This window comes from Oncorhynchus gorbuscha, linkage group LG14, assembly GCF_021184085.1.
Source record: "Oncorhynchus gorbuscha isolate QuinsamMale2020 ecotype Even-year linkage group LG14, OgorEven_v1.0, whole genome shotgun sequence".
Taxonomy (NCBI): domain Eukaryota; kingdom Metazoa; phylum Chordata; class Actinopteri; order Salmoniformes; family Salmonidae; genus Oncorhynchus; species Oncorhynchus gorbuscha.
Window position 1 is genome coordinate 45,124,794 of NC_060186.1, and position 25,953 is coordinate 45,150,746.

General features: G+C 38.4%; 1 protein-coding gene across 19 annotated transcripts in view; it reads right to left on the reverse strand.

Annotated features, from left to right (window-relative positions):
* Positions 1 to 13,923, reverse strand: part of adgrl2a (adhesion G protein-coupled receptor L2a) — a 191,851-nt gene extending 177,928 nt beyond the window's left edge. For 12 of the 19 annotated variants that reach the window (XM_046298137.1, XM_046298131.1, XM_046298128.1 and 9 more), the window contains exon 1: positions 13,279 to 13,921. The gene's annotated coding sequence lies outside the window, so the exon portion shown is untranslated. Of the gene's footprint in view, positions 1 to 13,278 lie in introns of all 19 variants that reach the window. The other 7 variants (XM_046298134.1, XM_046298133.1, XM_046298139.1 and 4 more) reach the window with 2 other exon arrangements.
* Between the last annotated feature and the right edge of the window lie 12,030 nt (positions 13,924 to 25,953).

Here is a 25,953-nt window from a genome sequence, read left to right on the forward strand (position 1 = left end):
ATCTCAAAAGACGACATGAATGCCTTCGTGAGACAAGGGAAGTGTTGTATGTCATTGCATGCTAAACAAGGTAGAATAACACTGGTTGGCTCTCATCAGTAAACCAGGAAGCAAAAAGAAGTTGGTGTAGTATTTCTTGAGAGCAATCAGTTGTCAGCCCTAAATATTGACTAACAGGTAATGCAACTTGTTAAACCTTGTTTCGTATATTTAGCTTTTTTAAGATACTGTTGCTTGCAAATGAATGGTTTGTCTCTCCAATGCACCGTACAACATGAAGTACAGTACATTATATTAAGTATAACTATTATAACAGATTTTAGGCACTGTAATATCATAAATACTCATTCATTCAATGCAGTCATTTTAAACTGGTTTGGTTGTGGAGCTATATGAATGAATTTATATCATATTTCAGGCCATGTTCGATCAGTATCAGTGCTTGTTGCCCTCTGCCTTGGGTTGTGACAGAGAGCAGCTTTTGGACTGAGCTTTCATCTGTGCAGTTACATGTTCATTAACATGTGTTCACCCGGTGTTATACGAACGATTGTGATGCAAACGTCCTTGGATTGGCTCATTGAGCACGCCCGTCTGCATAACTGTAACAGAGTGGAGCCCAGGTGTGTGTCTAGGCCTACTGTAGACTGACTGGGTTGCAACAACTCATCGTCTTTAAACAACGAGGAAGTCATAAAATGTTGCAATAGTTTCGGCTGTGTTATCTTCAAGGTGTAAACATTGTGGGCTTTTCCATAAAATTATAGTGAGAATTGATTGTTTTTTCCACATGCATAAAACTTAAACAGAATACATTGTCAGTGCTCTATGAAACGGAAAACAATTTACTATAATTGCTATATTACATGTTGCTATATAACCAAAGGGCTGAACAATAAACAAACATGACACATATTGCAACCTACGGTATTAAACAGCCACATCTCCATTTCATTGATATATATTACTTCAATATAACAGATATATATTGAGTGTTAGCATCTTATTTCCAATCCCTTTTGTTAAAGCTACAACGTCAGACGTGCAAAAATATGTCCTTTCAAAAGGACGTGCCTCCCTTCAATGGACAATAATCTTTCCAAGAATCAGTCTTGGCGTGATAAAAAATGATTCTAATGTAAATGGCTTACTGGCAACGTTATCGCCCTCTACCACCCACAGCAGGACAACCGATACAGCAATCACTGCTTCTGCACCTTGTGCATGTTTAAGATGTGTTTGCTCTTTTGTGATAACAAAGGAGGGAAAACAAACGACTCAGAGTAACTGGACCAAAGTCGGCAAATCCAAAGACACAGAGGATGATACAGCAAACTGTAAGCGAATTGGAGATAAAATATTCACTGGGAAAATTATCTTTCCTGTCATAAACCCTCTCCTTTTGAATACCAAAGGAATTCAAATTCCCAAACAAATCCTGAAAGGTTGACCCATTCTGTGTTATACAAACTGATAAAATTTCAGTCTAGGTCATACCTTTGAACTGCTATGCCGAGCCAACATGAGGTATAGATTGCCATCTCTGGTATCTCTGCACAGGTAATCCACTGAAGTGTAATTACCACAGCTCTAAATTATACAAAATTATAATAGGGAGTTAAAAACTCCATATGAATATGGAGGACGTGTGATAACAGAGCACCATGCTGTGAAAGAGGGTAATATCTCGAGAATGGCCCTTGTTTAGTGGTGGAAATCTCCTCACAAGACAACAGGCTCCCTGTGAGATATCTACTTAAATGTTTCTTGACACGGGCGAGGCATTCACAGAACAACAAAATGTACTAAGCCACAGCGACAGAAGATAATCTAATTACAGGACTAATGTGGCTTTGACAAAGGCAATTGCTTAAATAGGACCCAACCCAAGATTCCCCACAAACACAAGACTTGAATTGTCGTTGTTGACATGTTCCACAATGCTTTCTCTTTGTCTACTTGGTTCCTAATGGTATGACTTGAACATGGTGTGATGGTTTAATAAAATTGAGAACTCATGACACCAGATTGCAAACATTGAGAAATTCCACACTGATTCAATGTCCAATCATAACTTCAGTTAACCATCCTTAGTGCAGACCAGTGACCCCTATAGGTATTAGTTGTGAACCTAACGTGAATTAAAACCTCTTCTATCTGGCAAAAAACAGAGATGGAATGGTATGGAAGTAAAAAATGAATATTGACAAGAAGGCCAGCATCCCAGAGTCCTCTCTTCACTGTTGATGTTGAGACTGGTGTTTTGCGGGTACTATTTAATGAAGCTGCCAGTTGAGGACTTGTGAGGCATATGTTTCTCAAGCTAGACACTCAAATGTACTTGTCCTCTTGCTCAGTTGTGCACCAGGGCCTCCCACTCCTTTTTCTATTCTGGTTAGAGCCAGTTTGCGCTGTTCTGTGAAGGGAGTAGTACACAGCTTGTGCGAGATCTTTAGTTTCTTGGCAATTTCTCATATGGAATAGCCTTCATTTCTCAGAACAAGAATAGACTGATGATTTTCAGAAGGAAGGTTTTGTTTCTAGCCATTTTGAGCCTGTAATTAAACCCACAAATGCTGATGCTCCAGATACTCAACTAGTCTAAAGAAGGCCAGTTTTATTCCTTCTTTAATCAGAACAACAGTTTACAGCTGCGCTAACATAATGTAACACAGGAGTTGTCACAGATCCCTCCGGAACTTTCATTACACACACCTGTCCCCGATTCCCACTGATTATTACTTGTATCAGTGTGCCCTTTGGTTTCCATTGGGCTGTCGATTATTGTTACAATGTCGGTAGATGCGTGTGAGTACCTGTGTTGTGTGTTTTGGCTTTCGTGCCATTGTGGATTCCGCAAATGATTACGGGTCTTGCCCTGTGTGTTAATCAGTGTGCGCGCGCGTTATTTATTCGAGGTACTCCTCGCTCTTTTGTTTTAGGTTTCTACCCTGTGTTTTGTTACGTGTTTGTTTGATCTTCGTCCCCACTTGGCACGCCGTAATTTGGGCTCAATAAAAAACACTATTATGCATTCCTGCGCCTGTCTCCCGAATAATTAATGCGAACGTGACAGGAGTGACGGTTACTGATAATGGGCCTCTGTACGCCTATGTAGATATTCCATAATAAATCTGCCGTTTCCTGCTGCAATAGTCATTTACAACATTAACAATGTCTACACTGTATTTCTGAACAATTTGATGTTATTTTAAGGGATAAAAAAGTGCTTTTCTTTAAAAAACAAGGATATTTCTAAGTGAACCCAAACTTTTGAACGGTAGTGTATGTAACATCAAATGGCATTTTGTTTCAGGCTACTGGTGCATGCTCCAGTTGTGAATCATGCAAATATCAACACCTTATTGGAACATTTCTCTGAGAAATCTGAAAGTCCACTAATGTCAAGGAAATAAATAGGCTACACTACATTATTTTATCCCTGGCCTACAATGTAAATCGGAAAAACAACAATGTAAAAAATACAAAGTTTGACAAATGTCCCCTTTTTGGCTAATGCACTTAGGTATGTAGGACTTGTGTAGCATGTCTTAGATACAAAATGTTTACAATTTTTGCTAATGGTCAGATTAATCAAGTTCTCGAGGCTACGTTTCCACAACGCCGTTCATTTAGTAAAGGCTACAGGGTTAACAACAGGAGGATCTCTCAGGCAATGCAAAAAAAAGGTGCCTGTGCCAATCCTAGATGTTATCAGGCACAACAAAGCCAACTTTTTAGAGACTTTGAACAGGCTCCCTTTTGGAGCTGTGGCTCCTTGGCTGCCCTGGGGCCTGCTGGACCTATTTCTGATGGTAATGGGGGCTGGATGCATCCTGTCAGCTCGCTCCAGACTTGCTAGTTATCAGCTCGAGGTGATGAATGATGGAAATGCCACGAGCGGCAACCAGTGCAGCTCTGCAAGGACAAAAATACACCCCTGCTTCCCCTCTTTTTGTCTCTCTTTTTTTAAATAGTATTTTATTCCATCAACTACCCAATTGCATAGCTTACACCAGTTGCTGACAATAGCCTATATATTTTAATTCAGTGCTCACTCAAGTGTAACAAATCCTTTGCGCACAATAAGCATTCATATATACAACTAAACCTAATTTAGTGTAAAAGTTTCATATTTATGGTAATCTCCAATTTCCTAACTGAAAGAAGTGCAAAAAAATAAAAATAAAGAGCACATTGTTTATTCCATGTCTTAAAGGATGTTAATGGTAATACCAACTCAGGCATGAGACATGTGGCTCAGTTCAGATGATAATGCCAGGTGTGTGGTGGTAGGGGTTATATTTCTCATACCATATTTAATTACAACCAACCTAGTAGGAGGTGAATCACTATTCAGCAAACAAGTCCCCTGAATGGTAAAAGATGTCATAGTTTGTGTGATTTTGTGACAGAAATGCCACCTACTAATGTTCCACACTTTATTTGGAGGGAGGCATAGATTCTGAGTGTAGTTTCATCACGTCATTTTTTAAATACACTTTTGGAACATACAAGAAGCTCTGTACATTTTGATATTCTAACTGATGCAAAAAAATGTTTTTATAAAACTGAAAATCTAACTGTCAGACAGATAAACCCAAATATATCCCATTCTGGGCAAGCGTCAGTACGATGCCAGGCCTGGTGCAGCTGTACAAGCAAAGCTGTACAGGAAAGTCACCACGGCCACAATCGCTCAATCTTCCCCGTGTTAATCCGACACAATCTGCATTCAATGCAGCCCTGCTCCTTGGGTCTCTGTGTTTCTTTTCACACCCCGAACTAGGGATTTAGACCTGGCAGGATAGTGGGCATATTGTAGAGCCAGTCCACTTTCTTACTGCTTAATCACACTGGGGTGTCGCAATGCTGTAACATTTGTCGCTAATGTGGCACTTTATTTCAGTTGTTTAATACGAACCATAACCTCACTACTGTCCATTGTTTTGTTACAACATTAGATTCATTGTATTATGCTACAACAGAGAAATGACGGTCGTTATAGTCTCTAACTGCGTTTCTTTTTAGTAAAAATGATTTAAATATGGCTAGCTAGCAAATGTGAGGCCACAACAAATTACAGTGGATTTAAAAATGGTTACATTTTCTTGTTTAAAGTGCCTTCAGAAAGTATTCATACCCATTGACTTATTCCACATTTTGTTATGTAACAGCCTGAATTAAAAATATGTATCTCCCATCTACACACAATACCCCATAATGACAAAGTGAAAACATGTATTTTGACATTTGTGCAAATATGTTGAAAATGAAACACAGAAATATCTAATTTGCACAAGTATTCACACCCTTGAGTCAATTCATGTTCGAATCAACTTTGGCAGCGATTACAGCTGTGAGTCATTTCACACCTGGATTGTACAATATTTGCACATTATTCTTAAACTTCTTCAAGCTCTATCAAGTTGGTTGTTGATCATTGCTAGACAGCCATAGATTTTCAAGACAATTTAAGTCAAAACTGCAACTAGGCCACCCAGAAACATTCAATGTCATCTTGGTATGCAACTCCAGTGTATATTTGGCATTGTGTTTTAGGTTATTTCCTGCTGAAAGGTGAATGTGTCTTTTGGAAAGCATACTGAACAATGGTTGCCTCTAGGATTTTACCTTTGCTTAGCCCTTTTTATAATAAAAAAAACTCCCTAGTCCTTGTTGCAGCCACCACCATGCTTGAAGATTTGAATAGTGGTACTCTTGCCCTAAACATAATGCTTTGTATTCAGTACATAAAGTTTATTTCTTTGCCATATTTTTTTGCGGTTTTACTTTAGTGCCTTATTGCAAACAGGATGCATGTTTTTGAATATTTTTATTCTGTACTGGCTTCCTTCTTTTCACTATGTAATTTAGGTTAGTATTGTGGAGTAACTACAATGTTAATGATCCATCCTCACTTCTCTCCTATCACAGCCATTCAACTCTTTAATTGTTTTAATGTCACCATTGGCCTCTTGGAGAAATCCCTAGGCGGATTCCTTCCTCTTCGGCAACTGAGTTAAGAAAGACACCCGTATCATGGTAGTGACTGGGTGTATTGATAACCCATCCAAAGTGTAATTATTAACTTCACCATGCTGAAAGGGATATTCAATATCTGTTTTTCATTTTTACCCATTGAGAGGCATTGGAAAACCTCCCTGGTCTTTGCGGTTGAATCTGTGTTTGAAATTCACTGCTCGACAGAGCGACCTTACAGATAATTGTATGTGTGAGGTATAGAGATGTAGTCATTCAAAAATGATGTGAAACAATTATTGTGCACAGAGTGAGTCCATGCATCTTATTAAGTACAGTTTTGCTCATTAACGTATTAAGACTTGCCATAAGAAAGGGGATGAATACTTTTGACTAGACATTTCACGTTTCCATTTTTTATTAATTTCTAAACATTTCTAAAAACATAAATCCACTTTGACATTATGGGATATTGTGTGTAAGCCAGTTACACAAAATCTCAATTTAATCCACTTTAAATTCAGGCTGAAACACAACAAAATGTGGGAAAAGTCTAGGGGTGTGAATTCTTTCTGAAGGCACTGTAGAAATCACATCATTGCTAAATCATCCAGGCTTCATCTCTCAGGCTGGATACCCTCAGCACCCAAGCAGGGTGTTTGCTGTAAGGACGGACTAGCAACATGTTGTTAGGTTGTGCCACAAACAGTATTAGAGTAAATCATCAACACCAAATATATTGAGGTACAGGACAGAACAAATAGTTCAGTCCAATGAAGGTCAGTTTTTACTTCACAGTCTCATTGCCAGACTAAAGCTATGTTCTGCAGAGGGAAGAATTACATTCAGGCTCAAATGGAACTAAATCTCACCTCCCCAAGGGGCGATATTTCACTTAAAGGCCCAGTGCAGTCAAAAACGTTATTCGCCTGTGTTTTGTATATATTTCAACATTATGAGGTTGGAATAATACTGTGAAATTGAGAAAATTATAATAATGCCCTTTTTTGTCTAAGAGCTGTTTGAAAAGGCAGGCAGAACTTTCAGCCTGTTTTTATGGGATGGAGTTTTGGCCTGCCTGGTGACATCACCAGGTGGTAAATTAGTTAATAGACCAATAAGAAAGAGAATTCCAAACCTCTGCCAACAACAGCTAGTTTTCCATTTTCCCTTCTCCACTCAGACCACTCCCAGACAGTCTAAAATTGTTGCTTGAGAAAATGTTCATTTGCTAAGAAGCTATTTTTGTTTGTTTTAAATTGAAATTGTAAAACATAATCACAGTAAGGTACTTAATCGTTATCCAGAAAATATTTAATATTGAGATTTTTTTTAAACGGCTTCAGTTGGACGTTTACGCATCTCTGTTGGGAGTGGCATTTGTCCTCTGTTTTTCAGCATTTCCCCTGGAAATTCCTCTTGAGTTGACCCACCGTCTATATAGCTTCTGTTTTGTCAACAGAGAGACAGAGTGCCTCTGCAGGTCTAGCTGTGACAGTTGTCGCCTTGTTACAAGCTCCCTCACTGTAGTCAAGATGAGCTTCGTACATGTAGCCACTCAGTGCAGTGGGTTATAGGCTAACCTCAACAATGCATCTTTGTCAAGAGCAGCTTTTCCAAGGACCGTCTCTGTTTGAGGGCACAGTACTGAGTGTGCTGTATGATCCAGGGCATCGGAAACCCCTTCTGATCACATAAGGTGCAATTCCGAAATATGGTTGTGCATCAGCAGTTTTTCTCTTGTTATGTCAGTCACTGTCAGTCACTCAATTAGCCCATGTCAGTAAAAAAAAAGATGTGTAAATTAGTCTTGCCAGCTATCTAAACTTCTACTAATCACTCTCTCGTCACTCCCTCAAAATCATATGAAAACCGGCAAACATTTCTTTACATCCTATAGTAAAATATGTAGAATTTCAGGAAGTTATCTGTAAAACTGCTAATTTTGCCTCCAACCCATGGCAAAATTATTAGAATTGCAGTAAACTTGCTTTACAACTGCAACATTTTCTTTACACCCATAGCAATTGCAGGAAATTAACTCTAAAACATACATTTTTTCTCTCCGCTGTCAAGGGGGAGCCGCTGAACTCTTTTGTTCGTTAGGTGGGTGAGGGCACCCAACCACATTTAACTTATGTGTGGGTATGGATGTGGGTAGACAGACCCGCGAGCCACTGCGGCCCCTCATGATGAGTTCAGATTTTGTGGCCACCTTTTTACCCCATCAAAGTTGCCCATCCCTGATCTAGCTAGGGTAATGACGACTCTGAGCATGAAATGTAACACTGTCGCTATCCTCTGTTTGTCATACCGCATTTCTCAGTAATTAAATACAATCTTGTATCTAAAAGGTAGCTGTTTACAAGGTCCAGCAAGGCGCGTTAGCAGGGCAGTCATAGGGTGTATTTTGTTAGGATGTATGGGTGTTAACAGATGCCATTGGAATATGGGCTTCTCCTGATACTGCAATGCCCTGCCTGTCGTATTCTTGTGGATCATCATTCTCCTGAGTGCACTCCAGCCTATTCATATCACTATTCGAAACATTTCAATCATCAGAAAAATACATTTCATCATCAGTTTTATCAAATTTCCCTGGCCCAACCATTATTGGAATCCTGGTGCCATTAGTGGCTGCTGCAGCTGAGAGAGCCGTAGTAGGTTAAAAGGTGCACAGACACGCACTGTTTTTTTATTTCTTAACACAGCACGGCAAACCCGAAACCCAACTGTGTGGTCAGGCTCGGGCTGAGAATAAGAACTTTAGTGCATGTACCACCAAAAGTGAGGTGTGTGTGTGTGTGTGTGTGTGTGTGTGTGTGTGTGTGTGTGTGTGTGTGTGTGTGTGTGTGTGTGTGTGTGTGTGTGTGTGTGTGTGTGTGTGTGTGTGTGTGTGTGTGTGTGTGTGTGTGTGTGTGTGTGTGTGTGTGTGTGTGTGTGCGTGCGCGTGTGTGTGTGTACGCACATATATTTACAGACATATTTTATTTTGCGTCTATATTCAGTCTTCATTATTATTTAATTAAAAACAAATACAAAATAACTTTTTCTATTTAGTTGTACTTCTTTTAAGTGTATAATATATTTAATAATAACAGTAATTCATATGATTATTTTCATCATTTGTTGATAATGACATAGTTAATTAAGTTACATGTTTGTCAGAACATTTTTGAATTATTTATGTCAAAGCTGACAAAAGTCTGTCAATATACGGCACAAGAGAAAATATAACTGTCTCATTGGTTACACTTATGCCTGCCGCTTATGACACACTACATGTTCTATTCAAGAAAAAGAGATGCCTAAACGTATGCAATATGGTTCTGTAAAATATATATAGTTGGCCACAACCAGTAACAAAAACATATTGGTTTAGCTTTAGCGCTGTTTTATGACACGAGCCATGAGTTTTACAGCTATGCTTTGAAGTTCTTTGTGTTTCCGTTTTATTTCCAGAATCCTATTCAGAGGAGCACCAAAAGGGGCAAACTAATGAAAAATAGATGCTAGATAAGCTAAGGATGGCTACCACTGGACCAGTGGAAGAACAATATAGAAGCCATAGAAAAAGAACCTCACTATTTCTTTCACGGGTCTAAATTGACCCTTGTTTATTGTCACCATTGTACATGCTGTCATGTCCCTGGAAGGAAATTAAAAAGGCAAGCAGAAAGTTTTACCTGCCATTTCAGAAGGTAAATAATTATCCACTGCTACAGAAGCCTTTGGCAAGTGGAAACAAATGTTTCATAAAATAGCAGGGAGGGGAACACCCTGGCTCATAGTGTTTTACCGATTGCCAATATTAAAATAAAATCAAAATGGGGTGGTATTTTGGCCCAAAGACCTGCGCATTACCTACATTTTGCCTTAGCCCTTTTTACAGCCTTGTTTTTTCCATTTAATGGGAAGTGATTATCCGCACAGTAGGGCTCCATAAAGGGGAAACACCAACAGAAATGATTGTGTCCGAAAACGGCTCTTTGTACAAGACAGATAACATATTAACCATAATTAAGTGTCCGTTGAAGGGCTCATTGTGTGTCATTTTATTTGCGAAGGAAGTCACTTTAACTCTGTGAATGCATGTACTCTTGACCTGTGTCAATCTGGTGTTCCTTACATTGTGAATAAAAGCAAAAGCACAGCTCCGGGCCATTCTGGACAGCATTCGTAAAAAGCACAACGGCACTTTCACACCACTTTATTTGGAGGAGCCTAGTCAAACAAAGCCCCAATGTGACTACGGTCACATTCTGAATGTGGGTTCAGTTCAGTAAGAATTATTTTTTTTTGCCAGTGTGCACAAAGGGGTCACAGTATAAATACAACTCCAAAATCAATAGTGCATTGCCTCAATACAGTCATAACAGATTAGGCTATCTAGTATGGTTGTGTAGCTTCAAAACTGTAGGAGACGCAAAATAATCTACATGATCCCATTGAAGTGGAGGAGATGCTCTAGCATGCCACTCAATCATACCTGAGCAGACTTCTCTTGGCATTTAGTGTTATCTATTCACAAATATTAAATATAAACATTAATAGTGGTTCTTGATTTTTCTGGCCTATACAATATGATATTTTACAGTATGTGCTACTTCTCCTCAAATACACGGTCTCTATAAGGTTAAAATTAACACTTTACTATTTTTGCTTGATCACAATAATGTAGGCTACAGCTGCAATCAAGAATAGAGAGCTAATGATAATACGTACCAGTTTGGTCCCCTAAATCCATAGAGAACTACACTGAGTCTATTGATCTGTGAGTGGAAATGAACAGAGAGGCAGAGGAGCAACCCGGGCTCTGGTACATCAACAGCTGCAGTTCTTTGAAACAGGACGCACTCCCTCTGACACAAGACTGGGTCGAAAAAGCGACTGTTGGTTTGAATTAAACAATACCGCGCTTATAAAGGCATATTGGCTCAGGAAAGTGTGATTGCATAGAGCTAAAAGACATTAAATAGACCAACACATGAGAACCCACTGAGAAGCCTATAAATGGCCTAAGCTATACATGGGTGTATGATTCACAACAGCTTGAAATGTATCTAATGGTACTCTTTTCAACAAGCTTCTGACAGTTAACCAGATACTCTCTCTGTTCATAAAATGTACATGCCTATACCTATTCTGCAGATGTATTACATTCATAATCCTCAACTAATACACATTAGTATATAAAAAATTTAGAATATCAAAACAACCAGTATTGCAGTTGAGTGGAAATAAAACTGGAAAGACATTATTACATGTTCCCGTGAAAATATCATTCAACTGGCAAACAAAAAGGCAGGGAGATTGTGTTTTCACATAGAAACACAATAAAAGGGGTAGAGACGGGCTACAAGTTCACCTCCCATTTTACTAACTCACACTCCCCCTACCCTTTCGGCATCAGCTAACCCTATTGGTTACAAGGCTAGAGTTCTCTCCATTGAGCAAGAGTTGTGACCTCTGTCATTTGCTAAACTATTCCTTCAAACATTTTGTGCAGAAACATGTGAAATGGCATCCCCTTTATCAAAGGCAATGAGTAGCAATGTGCCTCAACAAATCTAAGAGTGCAGACTCTGTTCAAACAACTTCACAGTTGAGTTAGAATATTAGTTGCATCATTTGACCTAACCTGTTTGCAGCCAAAATTAAAGTTACATTTTACCCTATGGGACTGATGAGATAGATGGACTAGAGTCTATTTGCAAGGGACTAAAGTATTATTCCATGTATATATTATTCCATTTATAAACTAAGACAATAAAATACAGTTAGCCATTCTAGATTATCAGCTATAGCCTATAGCTTCATTTGAGGTAGGTTTATTCATATTTGTATAAATTAATATATATTGAGACGTTGAATTACTGACATATTTTTATGAATATAAACTTTTTTATCTTGTGAGTAAGCCTACTTATTATGCTAATGACTAACCTTTATTCTGTCATTGCCATATCTAACGCTGGCTGATCGCACGCAGAAACAAGTGTATATAATTGATCAAACCCAGTCAGGAACTTTCATTAGCCTTTCACATCAGGCGTAACGTCTAACAAAATATGACAGAATCGAGAATCGTGCTGGTAGTTTAGTGGCGGAAAAGGGAATGCTGGACTGGAGTAAAATGTATGCTGTACAATGAATGATCGATATTTGTTTTTTCTCCTCTGTTCCACTGCTTCACACACAGCCGTTAGGACGCTGAGTTGGCCGGGGTAATATATGAGCTCCGCTCCGCATATTAGCTTTTTCTCCGGTCGTTAACACATGCAGGTTGACAAGATGGTTTTGTTATTGGTAAAAAATGCATATGCAGTAAAATTATCTAATTTACTGCCACTGTGCGCAACTGTGTGTTTCAAATGGGACAGAGATAGATGATATCTCGTCGTTTCCTTGTAATTTTTATTTTTAACCAATTATTTCACATTTTCAACATCAAGTTTCTGCCTGTCGTATTAGGCTACCTATTGTTCTTCAGTTCAATGCATTGCAGTTTAATTAACTCGTTTTACACGTAATATTATCTGTCTACCATGATGCAAAGACAGGCTATTCTAGAGTTTTCCCTTCTCAAAATATAGCAGTCAAGGCCCTGGCTAGACTGAAAGAGCCTCATTGCTCTCCAGAATCACAGCCACATTGATCTTAGATCACTACTAACATACAGCCCTATTCAAGCAAGGAACCCATTGATAGGCTACATGAAAAAAAACAGCAAGGAGCACAACTCTATCTACAACTTTAAAGGCATAAATTAAATTCCAATTAAATGGTGCTTTACATGTTCTGGTTCATATAAACGTGTCCCCCCTCATTTTAATAGTTTCCATTCACTCAAACTGAGAGGGAGGCAGCTGAGCAAATCAATCCACATCTGGTTGTTTTTATTAACCATTTTTCAATTAACCATGGTATCCCTTGGATAATTTTAATTTGTCTACTTCAAACAGTTCTGTTCTTTAAAAGTTGACCTGATTCAATGGCAAACCTGCACTTTGGTTTTTCATAACTCAAGATTTCAAGCAGCCTACAGATGGTTTGTTTGTGGTCTGGGAAAGTAAAATATACAACTGTAGTGTGTGATTAATGACTTGATATCCTCACATATGTGAGTTGGAAAGTGTATCTCTGAACTTGACAAACAATTCCCCTAATAAAGTGACACAAGAAAGTTACAGACAGAGACTTTTCAAGAGATTAAACCACTCTTGGATATGGTTGGTAAAGTGATAGTAGGCCTAAGTAATAGGGAAATTCAGTTCTCTTAAAGGCAATCCTTACCTTTCTGAGAAAACAGTCACGATAAATGCGATGAAGTCAGAGGCAGAAAAAAAATCTGTTGGACAATAGCTGTGTGTAGAAAGCAGGCAGTATTGTAACAGGAACTCCTCTGCAGATCAGAACACAGCAGCGTTGAGAGAATCTCTGCAGTTCTGATGCATGCTCCACTTATCTGGGACAGATAGGGCTTTATCAGGCAGCTGGTTCGTCTTTCAACCCATACATTCCCCCAGACCGGACATACTCTTCCATGGCAAGGTGCTGCTCAGTCTTAACTCATCAACAGTTCTGTTTGAGCATTTAATCTCTGCTCCCCTGTTCGCCTGGAGTCAAAGCAACAATCCACAGAGTAGAAACCCGAAGAGACAACAGAGGGGAGAAGAGCGAACAGGCAGTGAAACCTGTTCTCTGCAGAAATAAAAGGAGACTGCAGTTGATGTCAATCCACGCCGAGTTCCCCTGGATGAGAGAATGAGGTTCAATGGTACTGCAAAGTTAAAGCGGCTCGCGTTTGGGAAAAGATACCGCTCACAGCATTGAGATACTTGCTTGATTCACCGGAGCAGGCTTCCAGTAAACAGAGCCAGTGCCCAGTGCCGTGAGTCGCAGCAGGGCAGGCTGCCTTCTGCAAGAGTCGTCTGTGAATGGACTGCTGTCAAAACCTGACACGGAGTCCCAATCCACACGGACTCGGAGTCGACACACACACATCCAATAGGAACGAATCATATAAACATATTATCATGTCCAGCAAGAAGACTAATGCTCGGCCGTTTAGCCCTGACTGTCGCAAAGAAGATTACAGTGAACAGAGTACAAATGTGAAGTAGATTATCTATAAATATATGCCACTATTTTACTTCTCCATTTTATTTTTGTGTAGGAGAGGCTCAATCCCCTCACAATAGGCAGTCCAGCCTATTCAACCAATGACTGAGGACTTATTCTTACTTGAACACTACCTAGCATCAAAAAGGAAGGAGCAGAAAAGTGCAGAGAGACTTTTTTTCTCCAACTGGCCTCAATAAAAGACAGAACGACCATTGCAACAGTCCAAGGGGGAAGGTGATCTTCTACTGTAGAGAGAGGTGGGCAAAGCTGACCAATGACTAAACAATGTATCTTGTGTGATTGTGAATGTTGCATAATGGTGACAAATTGAATAGTATGACTGGAAATCTAAAATTATGTTTTATTTTTGAGCTACCATGGAATAAAGGGCTAATTGTTAAAATATGTTTTTGTTTTTTTCAGAATCCTATACATCAACGAATGCAATACCTGGCTATTTCATAATTTTTCAAACGTTATCTTAGTATTAATTTGCTTATTTTGGATTTAACTTCAGTGAAGATCAGTATTCTCAGGCAAAACTGCTAAGTGGCAACCATCAGACGGAGGTGATGCTGTGGAAAATGTTAGGATCTGCTTGAGGAATGCAGTCTGGGAACATTATCAGGCACCAAGAGACTGGTATACACCTGGCTTCAATAAAAACGTCCTTTCAACTGTTGTGGGGAAATGTGAAATTGAGTCATATTCACCAGGTGAAGGTGAACGGATGAGACTGGAATATTCGTGTTTTCATAGGCATTTTACACAATTATACAACCGTTTTTAAGGGACAAAAAGAGAAAGCAGATGTTATAAAGGTCATCCAAAGGCAGACATTCATATTTGAAGGAATACTGTTTCTGTATAACTAGAGAGAGTAGATCATGACAGTCTAAAATGGCTAAAAAAGCCATTTTGTATGCATGTACTTTTGCATTTCACTTTCTTGGATATATGAGACATATAGGCCTACATACATTCTACCATGTTACATTGTAGCTATACTTGTTTAGTTACATCTGAATTGTTACACATATATTAACACATTGTATTAATTAACTACTTTGTTATTGATAAGGGTGAACACTGTTAATTACAATGTTACAATGATGATACCATCACACATTGAAGTGAGATCACCAACTTTCAGTATGTGGTCCCTGTTTATTGTTCAGTGCATTGAGCCATTAAGATTGTACAGAAATGGTATTTGTGTTTATGATGAACGTATTTGTATTTTTTAATTGACCTTTTATTTAACAAGGCAAGTCAGACTGCTTTGATACCAGTGATATCTCGCATGTGGTATGCTGGTTGCAAGTAATCACTTGCCAGACAGAAATGTTTTAAATGGTGCGTGCTTGGGGCACCTCGGGTTAAAGTATAACTTTTTCCAGACCTGATTGCTTGGCCCACCTAGCTTGCAGACAGGGAAATGAGGGAGGGAAACAGAGAAATCAGAGTTGCAAGATACTTTGTTTCTGAATTAAAGCACCAATGTTGAATCAAGCCTTAATGAAGGCTACCAAAAGGAGGCTACCAGGTAACCTAGTGGTTAAGGGAATTGGGCCAGTAACCGAAAGGTAAGGTTGCTGGTTCTGAGCCGACTAGTTGAAAACTCTGTCAATGTTTCCTTGAGCAAGGCACTTAACCCTAATTGTTCCTGTAAACCACTCTGGATTAGAACATCTAGTAAATGAAAAATGTTTTGTTAGTGATAATGTCAATAAAGTGTATCTATCTGTTTTTATATTGGTTATATGTGTTGGGGCACACTTTGGAGGAAATTTAGTCAACCATGAGGAGAATAAATATGGCTCCCTTGTTCCGAACCGTCAATTGTTCTTTGAACAATTTTTATAGTTTTTCCCAAAAAATATTTGCACACAAAAAGTCTGTGTCTCTCCATGGACTACTTGATAATGATGGCTAATGATTTGTAGAGGTTGTGTGCCCCATAGATAGTTCACACCTTAGTTAACAGATACTTGTGTATAATTCTGATTCTTTTTAACAAGTTTATAAGTTATCTGACTACATTGCCCTCTTGTTTCTTTGTTGTTGGCTTCCAATTCATATTGCAGCTAGCATATCTTAGCAGAGTTTTAAAAAAATACTTTAATATATTTTTTATTTAATAATTAAATTACATTTATATTGATTTATATTGATTTCCTTTATTAACCTTTATTAACCTCCCCTTTATTCCTAACCTCACCACCCTTCCCCTAATTGGAGTAAACTAATGGACAACAACACTTAGGCTTCTACTTCCAGCGTATACATACTATATACATTTTAATCTCTGAACACCATCCAGTTTTGATTTCTATTTGTCATATATTTGTCAACTGTGCACTGATGTTTCAAAAAAGTTCTGAAGTTTCTACAGACTGTAAATAACTGTAGAGTTTTTTGCTAAGAGTATTATTATATTTTTGATCAATAGACTATGACTTTTTAAATCACACAGCAGTGCTATTTGCAGAGTTAGCTCCAGGTAAATATTGCAATTATTCAGTCTTTTCTGAACCTGTGACCAAAAACAAGCTACATATGGACAGTATCAAAACAAATGATCTAATGATTGTCTCTTTGCCGCAAAATCTGCAGAGCTGGTATGGTTGTACCCCCATATATATAACATTCTATTGGTTGCAAGAATGTATAATAATTTAAATGGAAAACTCAAAGTTTTGAATCCAGCGTTGTTTTGTGTATCAGTTCATAGACCATGTGCCATGGAATCAGAACATTGAAAATCTCTTTCCAACTATTTTGCAATCTATATGGCACAACTGTCAATTGTTTGGTCCTTAAATGAAACGGAAGAGGTATTACATATGATAACTATTGATGCAGTTAACAATTGTTTTTGACATTGTGAAAAGTTCTGAGTCTGGAAAGCCCATGAAATAAACTTGAAAAACTCTCAATTCAATAGAGTTGTCATTCTATCTGTAAACTAAATGGTTTGAAAGTTTAATCTATGAAGGACCCTTTGAGGATAGAATTTCACCGAGTAAAAGTAAAATACCTCGGGCAAACCTCCAAATATGTGTTCCACCGTGGAACAGGAACAAACTATCTAGCCTACAAGTATGCTATTTCTCTCTTCAACATATTTGCATAGAACTAACTACTGGCTTTTTTTGACCCGTTAACCAAATGCAACACCTCTCTATATTAATTTGTTTCCATCAAACCAAGTTTTGTCAGATGCCTGCTGTACTCTCAGTGGATAGCGAAACCTCAGAGGAGATTCACAATCAAAGAAGCCCTCTCCAAACAGTGGAGGCTCAGTTAATATTTATGTAGCCATGGGCAACCCAGCAGCTTAGAGCTTTGACCTCCCTTCTTGTGCACCTTGTGGAGCTGCCCTCACACTGCAGAGAGTGAACTATGCACAGCGCTCATTTCAGAGTGGCAACAGTGCATAATGTTGTCTCCCTTGGTAAATCCTTTCCCATTACGGCAGGGTTAATCCGGCATTTTTACCCATCAGTTTCACTGAATGTGCCTGTCACAATCCTCGCTAAACATGTGTTTTCAGTCCATTGGTGAGTGAGGCAGGTTGACTCCAACTTCCTGGCTGACGCCCACGAGAGGAGTTACTACCAATGAAACTAAATGTTAAACAAACTCACTAGACTTTGTACTCCATATTTGTCCTTCATAGTTTTCCTTCGCGTGGTTGTCGTTACAATGGAATAAAGAGAGCTTGGGAGAGCTTAGCGTTGAGAGCTCCTTTTCTTTTCACCAGTGTGCAGTATGTCTCATGCATTGTTGAGTGTGCTGTATAAGGCTCAGTCTCACCAGGTCATTTCTAAGAAAGTTAGCCTTTATGTGTTATCCCTGCGGTATTCTTTAACAGTTTTAAATTGTCTTATTCATTGCTTCACGCATCTATCTTCACCTCAAAGTATTACCTGTAAATTTGATGGAATACTTGCAGATTAAGACATTGAAACGTTATTAATCACTTATCACTTAACTTATCTCAGCAATAAGGCAGAAAGAGAAACGTGAAGATTTTGTCCAAATAATGAAAAAAAAAATATTACCATGGTAGTTATTTTGAGATATGTTTCCAGAAATAAATAACTAATACAATCTTGATAAATAACTCCTAACACCCCATTTGCATTGCAATTGCCACTAACATAATGCTGATAGTCTTTTTTTTTTAAAGTTAACCAACATATCACACACAGTTCACCTGACCCAAAATCAATAATAGATAATAAAGTCAGACTGACTTAAGCTTTTCTCAATCAATACAGAGTTGTTTTTTTCTTCCATCTTTCATTATACCGGCCAAACAAAAGCAGCTTAGGTGCCCAACCAGCATCTAAACTGGAATCGACATGTGTATACTAAGAGCTGACAAAAACCAAGTAAAATATGATCAAATCAAGACCCAACTAATGAGCTCATCATTTGGTTTGAATTTCAGTTATTTACACATTTTTCCATTTAAAATGTTGTTAATGCATTTTTTCCCAAAGAATCCTGTACTTATAATTGGTTCGGCAGACAGGAAACAATTAAAAAGAAGTCAAACACAGGGAAGGCTTTGAGATCAAATTTGAAAAGCCACAGTCCAGCATGGACACGTTAGGCTCTGGCTTGCACAACTGTCAAATAAATTAACTGTTAAATGTCCAAAACGCAATATAAGCAAATAATTCCCCAAAATATATCATGGCATAAACACACAGAAGAATCCCAGAGTTTATTTGGCTGTTTTTGACATTGAATTTGTCATATAACACAAAACCACCTTTTTCTTTCATAAAACAACCTAGACTAAATGGTTTATATGTGTCGAATGAAGGGTACAATGAAGGGTAAAATCCCTATTCAAATGTTGTGTGGAAATAGATGTGGTTCACTTGTGACCAGTGTTGGAGTCATTACTCCAAAAAACTAATATATTACCTATTACTCATTAATTATTAACAGTAAAAAAATGTGTTTACTTATTACTCCCTGGGCAAAGTAATTAGTTACACTAATCATTGCATTACTTTTGCATTATACCACAAAACGTTGCATGTCCTCACTCAATGTAAACAATTTCAATGTTACCTATGCACATACACATTCATCAGTATTTTTGAGGGGGATTCTACCGTGGATAAGGGCAGCATTTACTCTACTACATAACCAGTTACAAGCTTGTTCAGCTCTCCCTGGGTTACAGCCTGTCCTCCTGACTGATTCAAATCAAGCCTTGGTAGAAAGAATGAGGTAGGCCAACAGTCATCTTTAGCAGCAGTGGTCATGCTTTTGGTCTTTCGCTACGAGTTTTGTCTTGGCATGTTGCTTTTGCAGGCAATCCAAGATATTGGAGTTTGTGTTCCTAGCAGTGGAGAGGTGTTTCTCTCTTGGGCACAGTTTACATTTTTCAGTTATATTCTTGTCATTTTGTCCTCCTACCAAATCAAAATAACGGGACTACTTCCACCCTGAGAAACTCAATGTTTTAGACACTTCTGGCATTTTTCATCTCCCTCACAAATGCGGTTAGTAGCAGTGCGTGCATAAACTGCAACTTGGTGAGAGGATGACACTCTGGACAAAAACAATTACAATCTGGGGCGGGAGGATTTTTAAAATATTGCACCAACAGAGAAGGAATAATAATAATCACAAATATGTATTTAAATCAAGAACTGTAATAGGAAGTGAATTATAACAAAAGTAACAAAAGTAAGAAAGTAACGGCGACCTATCTGTGATCGGTAACTCAAATAGTATTACTCAAATTGGAACAGTACTCCGTTATATTACTTGTTACCGCAAATAAATATTATTGTAACGTGTTACTTTGTAACTCAAAACCTCCAACACTGCTTGTGACCCATCAAAAAATGATATACGGTGGCCAGTAATGGTTCAGCAGAGACCAACAGCTCTAATTTGCTTCACTTTGCATCAACCTGCTCTGGTTTGTATGAATGTGGACATATTTTTAAACAAAAGAAGTGGTATACCTATGCTAACTGAAGTTTCAGTATGCGTTGTAATGCATGGAATGAAAATAAATATGTATTTGCTCAATGTCAGGATTTTATGAATATGAATTTGTAAACAAAGCTTTTTGTAAAGAATTGTGTACACTCTGTCTCAGACTTTGGGCCATTCACCGCTTCGGAAGAAGTATGATTGGTTTGTTTTCTAACGACAGTGATCACCTATCATCCCAAACAACAGCCTAGTGGTTTTGTAACTACCCATCTCTCAAATACATACTTGTCTAGAATGAAAAATATTGTTTGTTCAATGTTATGAGGCATTTTATGGTGTTATCTAGGAATCTGGTTGTGGTTTCTTTCAATAAGAAAGTCTCTCAGATTGATTTATCTCAAGATTGCAGGCTTCATTGACAGACACAAATTCTTTGTAAGAGCATAATACTGATAACATGCACATGCCATGCACGAGTGGCAAACGGTTGGAAAAGTATGGGAATAACAAATAATACAAAAGAAGACGATTCTTTTGTGCAAAATGAACATGTTTGAATTGATGAGGAAATGTGCATCATACTGTAAATGCTAGTATCTATTAGCACTATATTTCTGTGTGTAAGTGGTCTCCCTTTATTGCTTTCAACACATAAGGTGAGTGGGTGGATCAATATTTTATAAATTTCCAGTGACTTAGTGAATATAACCCATACTATTTACTCTATGAGCTGTATGAGACTTTGTCCTTGTCCATTCCAAAGAGCCTCATCTGAAATATTGTCACCCTTTGAGTTATCACCGTTTGTAAGGACATGCATATTTGATCCTTGAAAGAAGGACCCCCCCCCCAAAAAAAATAACTGCTCGGTCAAAGTTGTCAAAATACCAAGAAACTCAAAAGGTCATATCTGACAATGATGAAGAATAGGTCTCTAGGATGAGGACAGTGGTTTCTAACCTCCCCCACCAGAACAATAATAAAAATCTAATGTATTAGTGCACTAATCTGTCCAAGTTAATACACTCTTGTACTAATTAAGATGAATACTCTACCAAGGACAGAGATGAGCAAATGTGTGACATCACAAGTCCCCTTAGAGGTCAATAATCTTTTAGAATAATTGCCTGCAGTTTTAATTGAGGGAAAAAATAATTATTTCTTACATATTCATCATTGTAAATGCACATTCCTCCCTCCAATTGTGTATTCTTATTCATTTGACTAATTTAAAAGTAACTTCTTTGTGCTGGTATAAAGGATTGCAATTATAAAAGTTTTAAATACATATAACTGATTTCCATAAAACATTATTGTTCTAAATACATTTGAGTGGACTGCTCAGCAATGCATAAAAAGTGGCCAAAATGAATGCTTAGTAGTACCGCAGAAGTGCAGGAGGGGAAAATGTTTGTGAACATTTATTTCATGAATGTCTCTGGCTGCTACAGAATACCATCGTAAGTACCATTTGTATGTCTCTGTGTCCAGTATGAAGGAAATGCGAGGTAGTTTCACGAGCCAATGCCAACAAGCATTAGCGCTATGACTGAAAGTCTACAGGAACAGTTAGCATGCTAGCCGTTCTTGTTCATCCGTCTCTGGGGAAGTAGATAGCCTAAAACGCTTCATTGCCAAAATCTCTAACTATCCCTTTAATATGGAGGAAATTACAGTCATTGGAGCTAATTACAGGGTTTTTGGTGTATAGAAAATTCTTAGTCGAAGTGGTAATTTTCGGGGTGGAAAACATGCAGAAAAGATATTGAACTATATCTGTTGTTAAATAATACCATCTTCGAGAACTAACAATCCAATTAAATCTAGACATTCAGGGAGAATTGAAAATGTATGGCATATATCCATTGATTTTGTTATAATGTTTGAGCAAAGGAACACAGCATTAGCCATGACAAAATGCATAGAATTGCAGTAAATTAACGTTAAAATTGCAAAATTGTCTCTACACTACATGCTAAACTGTATAGAATTGCAGAAAATTTGCTTAACAACAGGAGCATTTTCTCTACAAGATACCTTTCTATCTTATAGACTATGCGAACAATAAACTGCGGGGAGGTCAGAATAATGAAACTGTCAAACTTCCAAATCTCCTCATTTTAAAATGTTGATTACAGGTTTTACTTCTACTTGCCATTGTCATTCACCCGATGATAAGACAAGATGTGACTTTTTTGTGATAACATATAATGGGGCCGCTGGGTCGCCAGTTTTCCTGGGCGGGGGTCCCTGGGCAAGAAACATTTGGAAACCCCTGGCCTAGGCTATTCTGTATGTACCAGGGTTGGTGGCACTATCGCCTGGACCACATTGTTAAGGTTAGTGAACAGAGCCCTACAGTAGGTCCCTGGAAACATCAGCTGAGGAAGCTTTATTTGTGAAAAGCATGTATAGTATGTACATTTTTTCAATATACAGTTGAAGTCGGAAGTTTACATACACCTTACATTTAAACTCAGATTTTCACAATTCCTGACATTTAATCCCCGTAAAAATTCCCTGTTTTAGGTCACTTACGATCACCACTTTAATTTTAAGAATGTGTAATGTCAGAATAATAACAAAGAGAATGATTTACTTCAGCTTTTATTTCTTTAATCACATTCCCAGTGGGTCAGACGTTTACATACACTCAATTAGTACTTGGTAGCATTGCCTTTAAATTGTTTAACTTGGGTCAAACTTTTCAGGTAGCCTTCCACAAGCTTCCCACAATTAGTTGGATGAATTTTGGCCCATTCCTCCTGATATAGCTGGTGTAACTGAGTCAGGTTTGTAGGCCTCCTTGCTCGCACATGCTTTTTCAGTTCTGACCACCAATGTTCTATAGGATTGAGGTCAGGCGTTTGTGATGGCTACTCCAATACCTTGACTTTGTTGTCCTTAAGCCATTTTGTCATAACTTTGGAAGTATGCTTGGGTTCATTGGCCATTTGGAAGACCCATTTGCGATCAAGCTTTGACTTCCTGACTGATGTCTTGAGATGTTGCTTCAATATATCCACATAATTTTCCTCCCTCAATATTCCATATATTTTGTGAAGTGCACTAGTCCCACCTGCAGCAAAGCACCCCCACAACATGATGCTGCCACCCCCGTGCTTCACGGTTGGGATGGTGTTCTTCGGGTTGCAAGCCTCCCCCTTTTTCCTCCAAATATAATGATGGTCATTATGGCTGAATAGTTATATTTTTGTTTCTTCAGACCAGAGTACATTTATCATCTTTGACCCCATGTGCAGTTGCAAACCGTAGTCTGGCTTTTTTTATGGTGAATTTGGAGCAGTAGCTTCTTCCTTGCTGAGCGCCGTTTCATGTTACGTCGATATAGGACTCGTTTCAGTGTGGATATAGATACTTTTGTACCTGTTTCCTACAGCATCTTTACAAGGTCCTTTGCTATTGTTCTGGGATTGATTTGCACCAAAGTACTTTCTGAGCGGTATGACAGCTGCGTAGTCACATGGTGTTCATACTTGCATACTATTGTTTGTACAGATGAACGTGGTACCTTCAGGCGTTTGGAAATTGCCCCCAACGATGAACCAGCCTTGTGGAGGTCTACAATTTATTTTCTGAGGTCTTTCTATTGATTTTCCCACAATGTCAGGCAAAGAGGCACTGAATTTGAAGGTAGGCCTTGAAATACATCCAAAGGTACACCTCCAATTGACTCAAATTATGTCAATTAGCCTATCAGAATCTTCTAAAGCCATGACATCATTTTCTGGAATTTTCCAAGCTGTTTAAAGGCACAGTCAATTTAGTGTATGTTAACTTCTGACCCACTGGAATTGAAAAATGACTTGTGCCATGCACCAAATAGATGTCAAAACTGTAGTTTGTTTACAAAAAACGTGTGTGGTGGTTGAAAAACAAGTTTTAATGACTCCTACCTAAGTGTATGTCAACGTCTGACTTCAACTGTTATTAAAAAAAAAATTCTGGAGTACCAGAATGGCATACATCCCAAATCTATTACTCAACATTTTATCACGCCAATTTAGCCTGAAATAAATCTTTCCAATATCCAATCAAAAGTTTTGGTTGATTATAAACTGAGTTTACCAATCATTAGGAAAACCTCCCTCATATTGAGTCATTTGTGTAGTGGACCATTCTTGGTACACATGGGAAACTGTTGAGCGTGAAAAATCCTGCAGCTTTGCAGTTCTTGACACAAACTGGTGTGCCTTGCACCTACTGACATACCCTGTTCACATGCATTGAAATATGTTGTTTTACCCATTCACCCTCTGAATGGCACACATACACAATCCATGTTTACGTTGTCTTTTTTGAAATGTATTTATCTGTTAATTTACCAGGTAAGTTGACTGAGTACAGGTTCTCATTTACGGCAACGACCTGGGGAATAGTTACAGGGGAGAGGAGGGGGGTGAATGAGCCAATCATAAACTGGAGATTATTAGGTGACCGTGATGGTTTGAGGGCCAGATTGGGAATTTAGCCAGGACACCGGGGTTAACACCCCTACTCTTACGGTAAGTGCCATGGGTTCTTTAATGACCTCATAGAGTCAGGACACCGTTTAACGTCCTATCCGAAAGACGGCACCCTCCACAGGGCAGTGTCCCCAATCAATGTCCTGGGGCATTGGGATATTTTTTTAGACCAGAGGAAAGAGTGCCTCCTACTGGCCCTCCAACATCACTTCCAGCAGCATTTGGTCTCCCATCCAGGGACTGACCAGGACCTACCCTGCTTATCTTCAGAAGCAAGCCAGCAGTGATATGCAGGCTTTATGCTTAAAATCCTTCTTTAATCTATCTCCTCACCTTCATCTACACTTATTGAAGTGAAATCAATAAGGAATCATAGTTTTCACCTGGATTCACCTGGTCAGTCTATGTCGTGGAATGAGCAGGTGTGCTTAATGTTTGGTATTTATAGACCAGATACCATATATGTGATGGAAAAAAACATGGAAAAATAACTTTAATTTGCGAAGAAAATGAATGGAATGGTTCGGTCCCAGTTTCTGAAGAGATACTTTGTAATCGTACTTAATTACTCAAGCATGTGAAAGTTGGTATAAAGTGCTTACACAGGTGTGCAAAATGGGATAATATTTTAAAAACTGGTCCCAGGGACTCCCACACTGTAAAAATGGAAAGACTCAAAACATCATGATTGTGTAATGAAACCATGACAAAGTAGAACATCTAAGCTGAGATCTGGTGTTAAGAGGGAGTTTGATGTAAGTGTTATGACATAGGAAGTGTTTAAAAACAGAATTGAAGCACCCTGAAACACCCAAAGTGGTTATTCAATATCAATATTGAATGGGATTTTATTTGATTTTCTAAGAGTGCTGTGAAAACACTTTTGGGGGAGTTCAGTGAATTTCAGTGAAGGCAGCATCAAAACACCATATTTATTTTTTGCAGATTGTGTCTCTCAAACAATCAATCGAATCATTAAGAAATGCAAATGGTTTATAGCCAAAATATTCCTCTCGGTGATGCATTTTCTTCTCTAATGAACCTTATGTCTAAACTTTGTCATGTATTGTATTGTCATGTCTTGTCCCTGTGCTTTCTCTTCTCTTCGTTTCCCCCTGCTGGTCTTATTAGGTTTCTTTCTCTCTCTCTATTCCTCTCTCTCTCTATCGTTCCGTTCCTGCTCCCAGCTGTTCCTCATTCTCCTAACGACCTCGTTTACTCTTTCACACCTGTCCCCTATTTTGCCCTCTGATTAAGTCTCTATTTCTATCTCTGTTTCTGCTTCTGTCCTTGTCGGATTCTTGTTTGCTGTTTGCCGTACCCTTGTTCCGTTCTGTTGTATTCTGCCTCGTCTTCAGATACTGCGTGTGAGCAGGTGTCT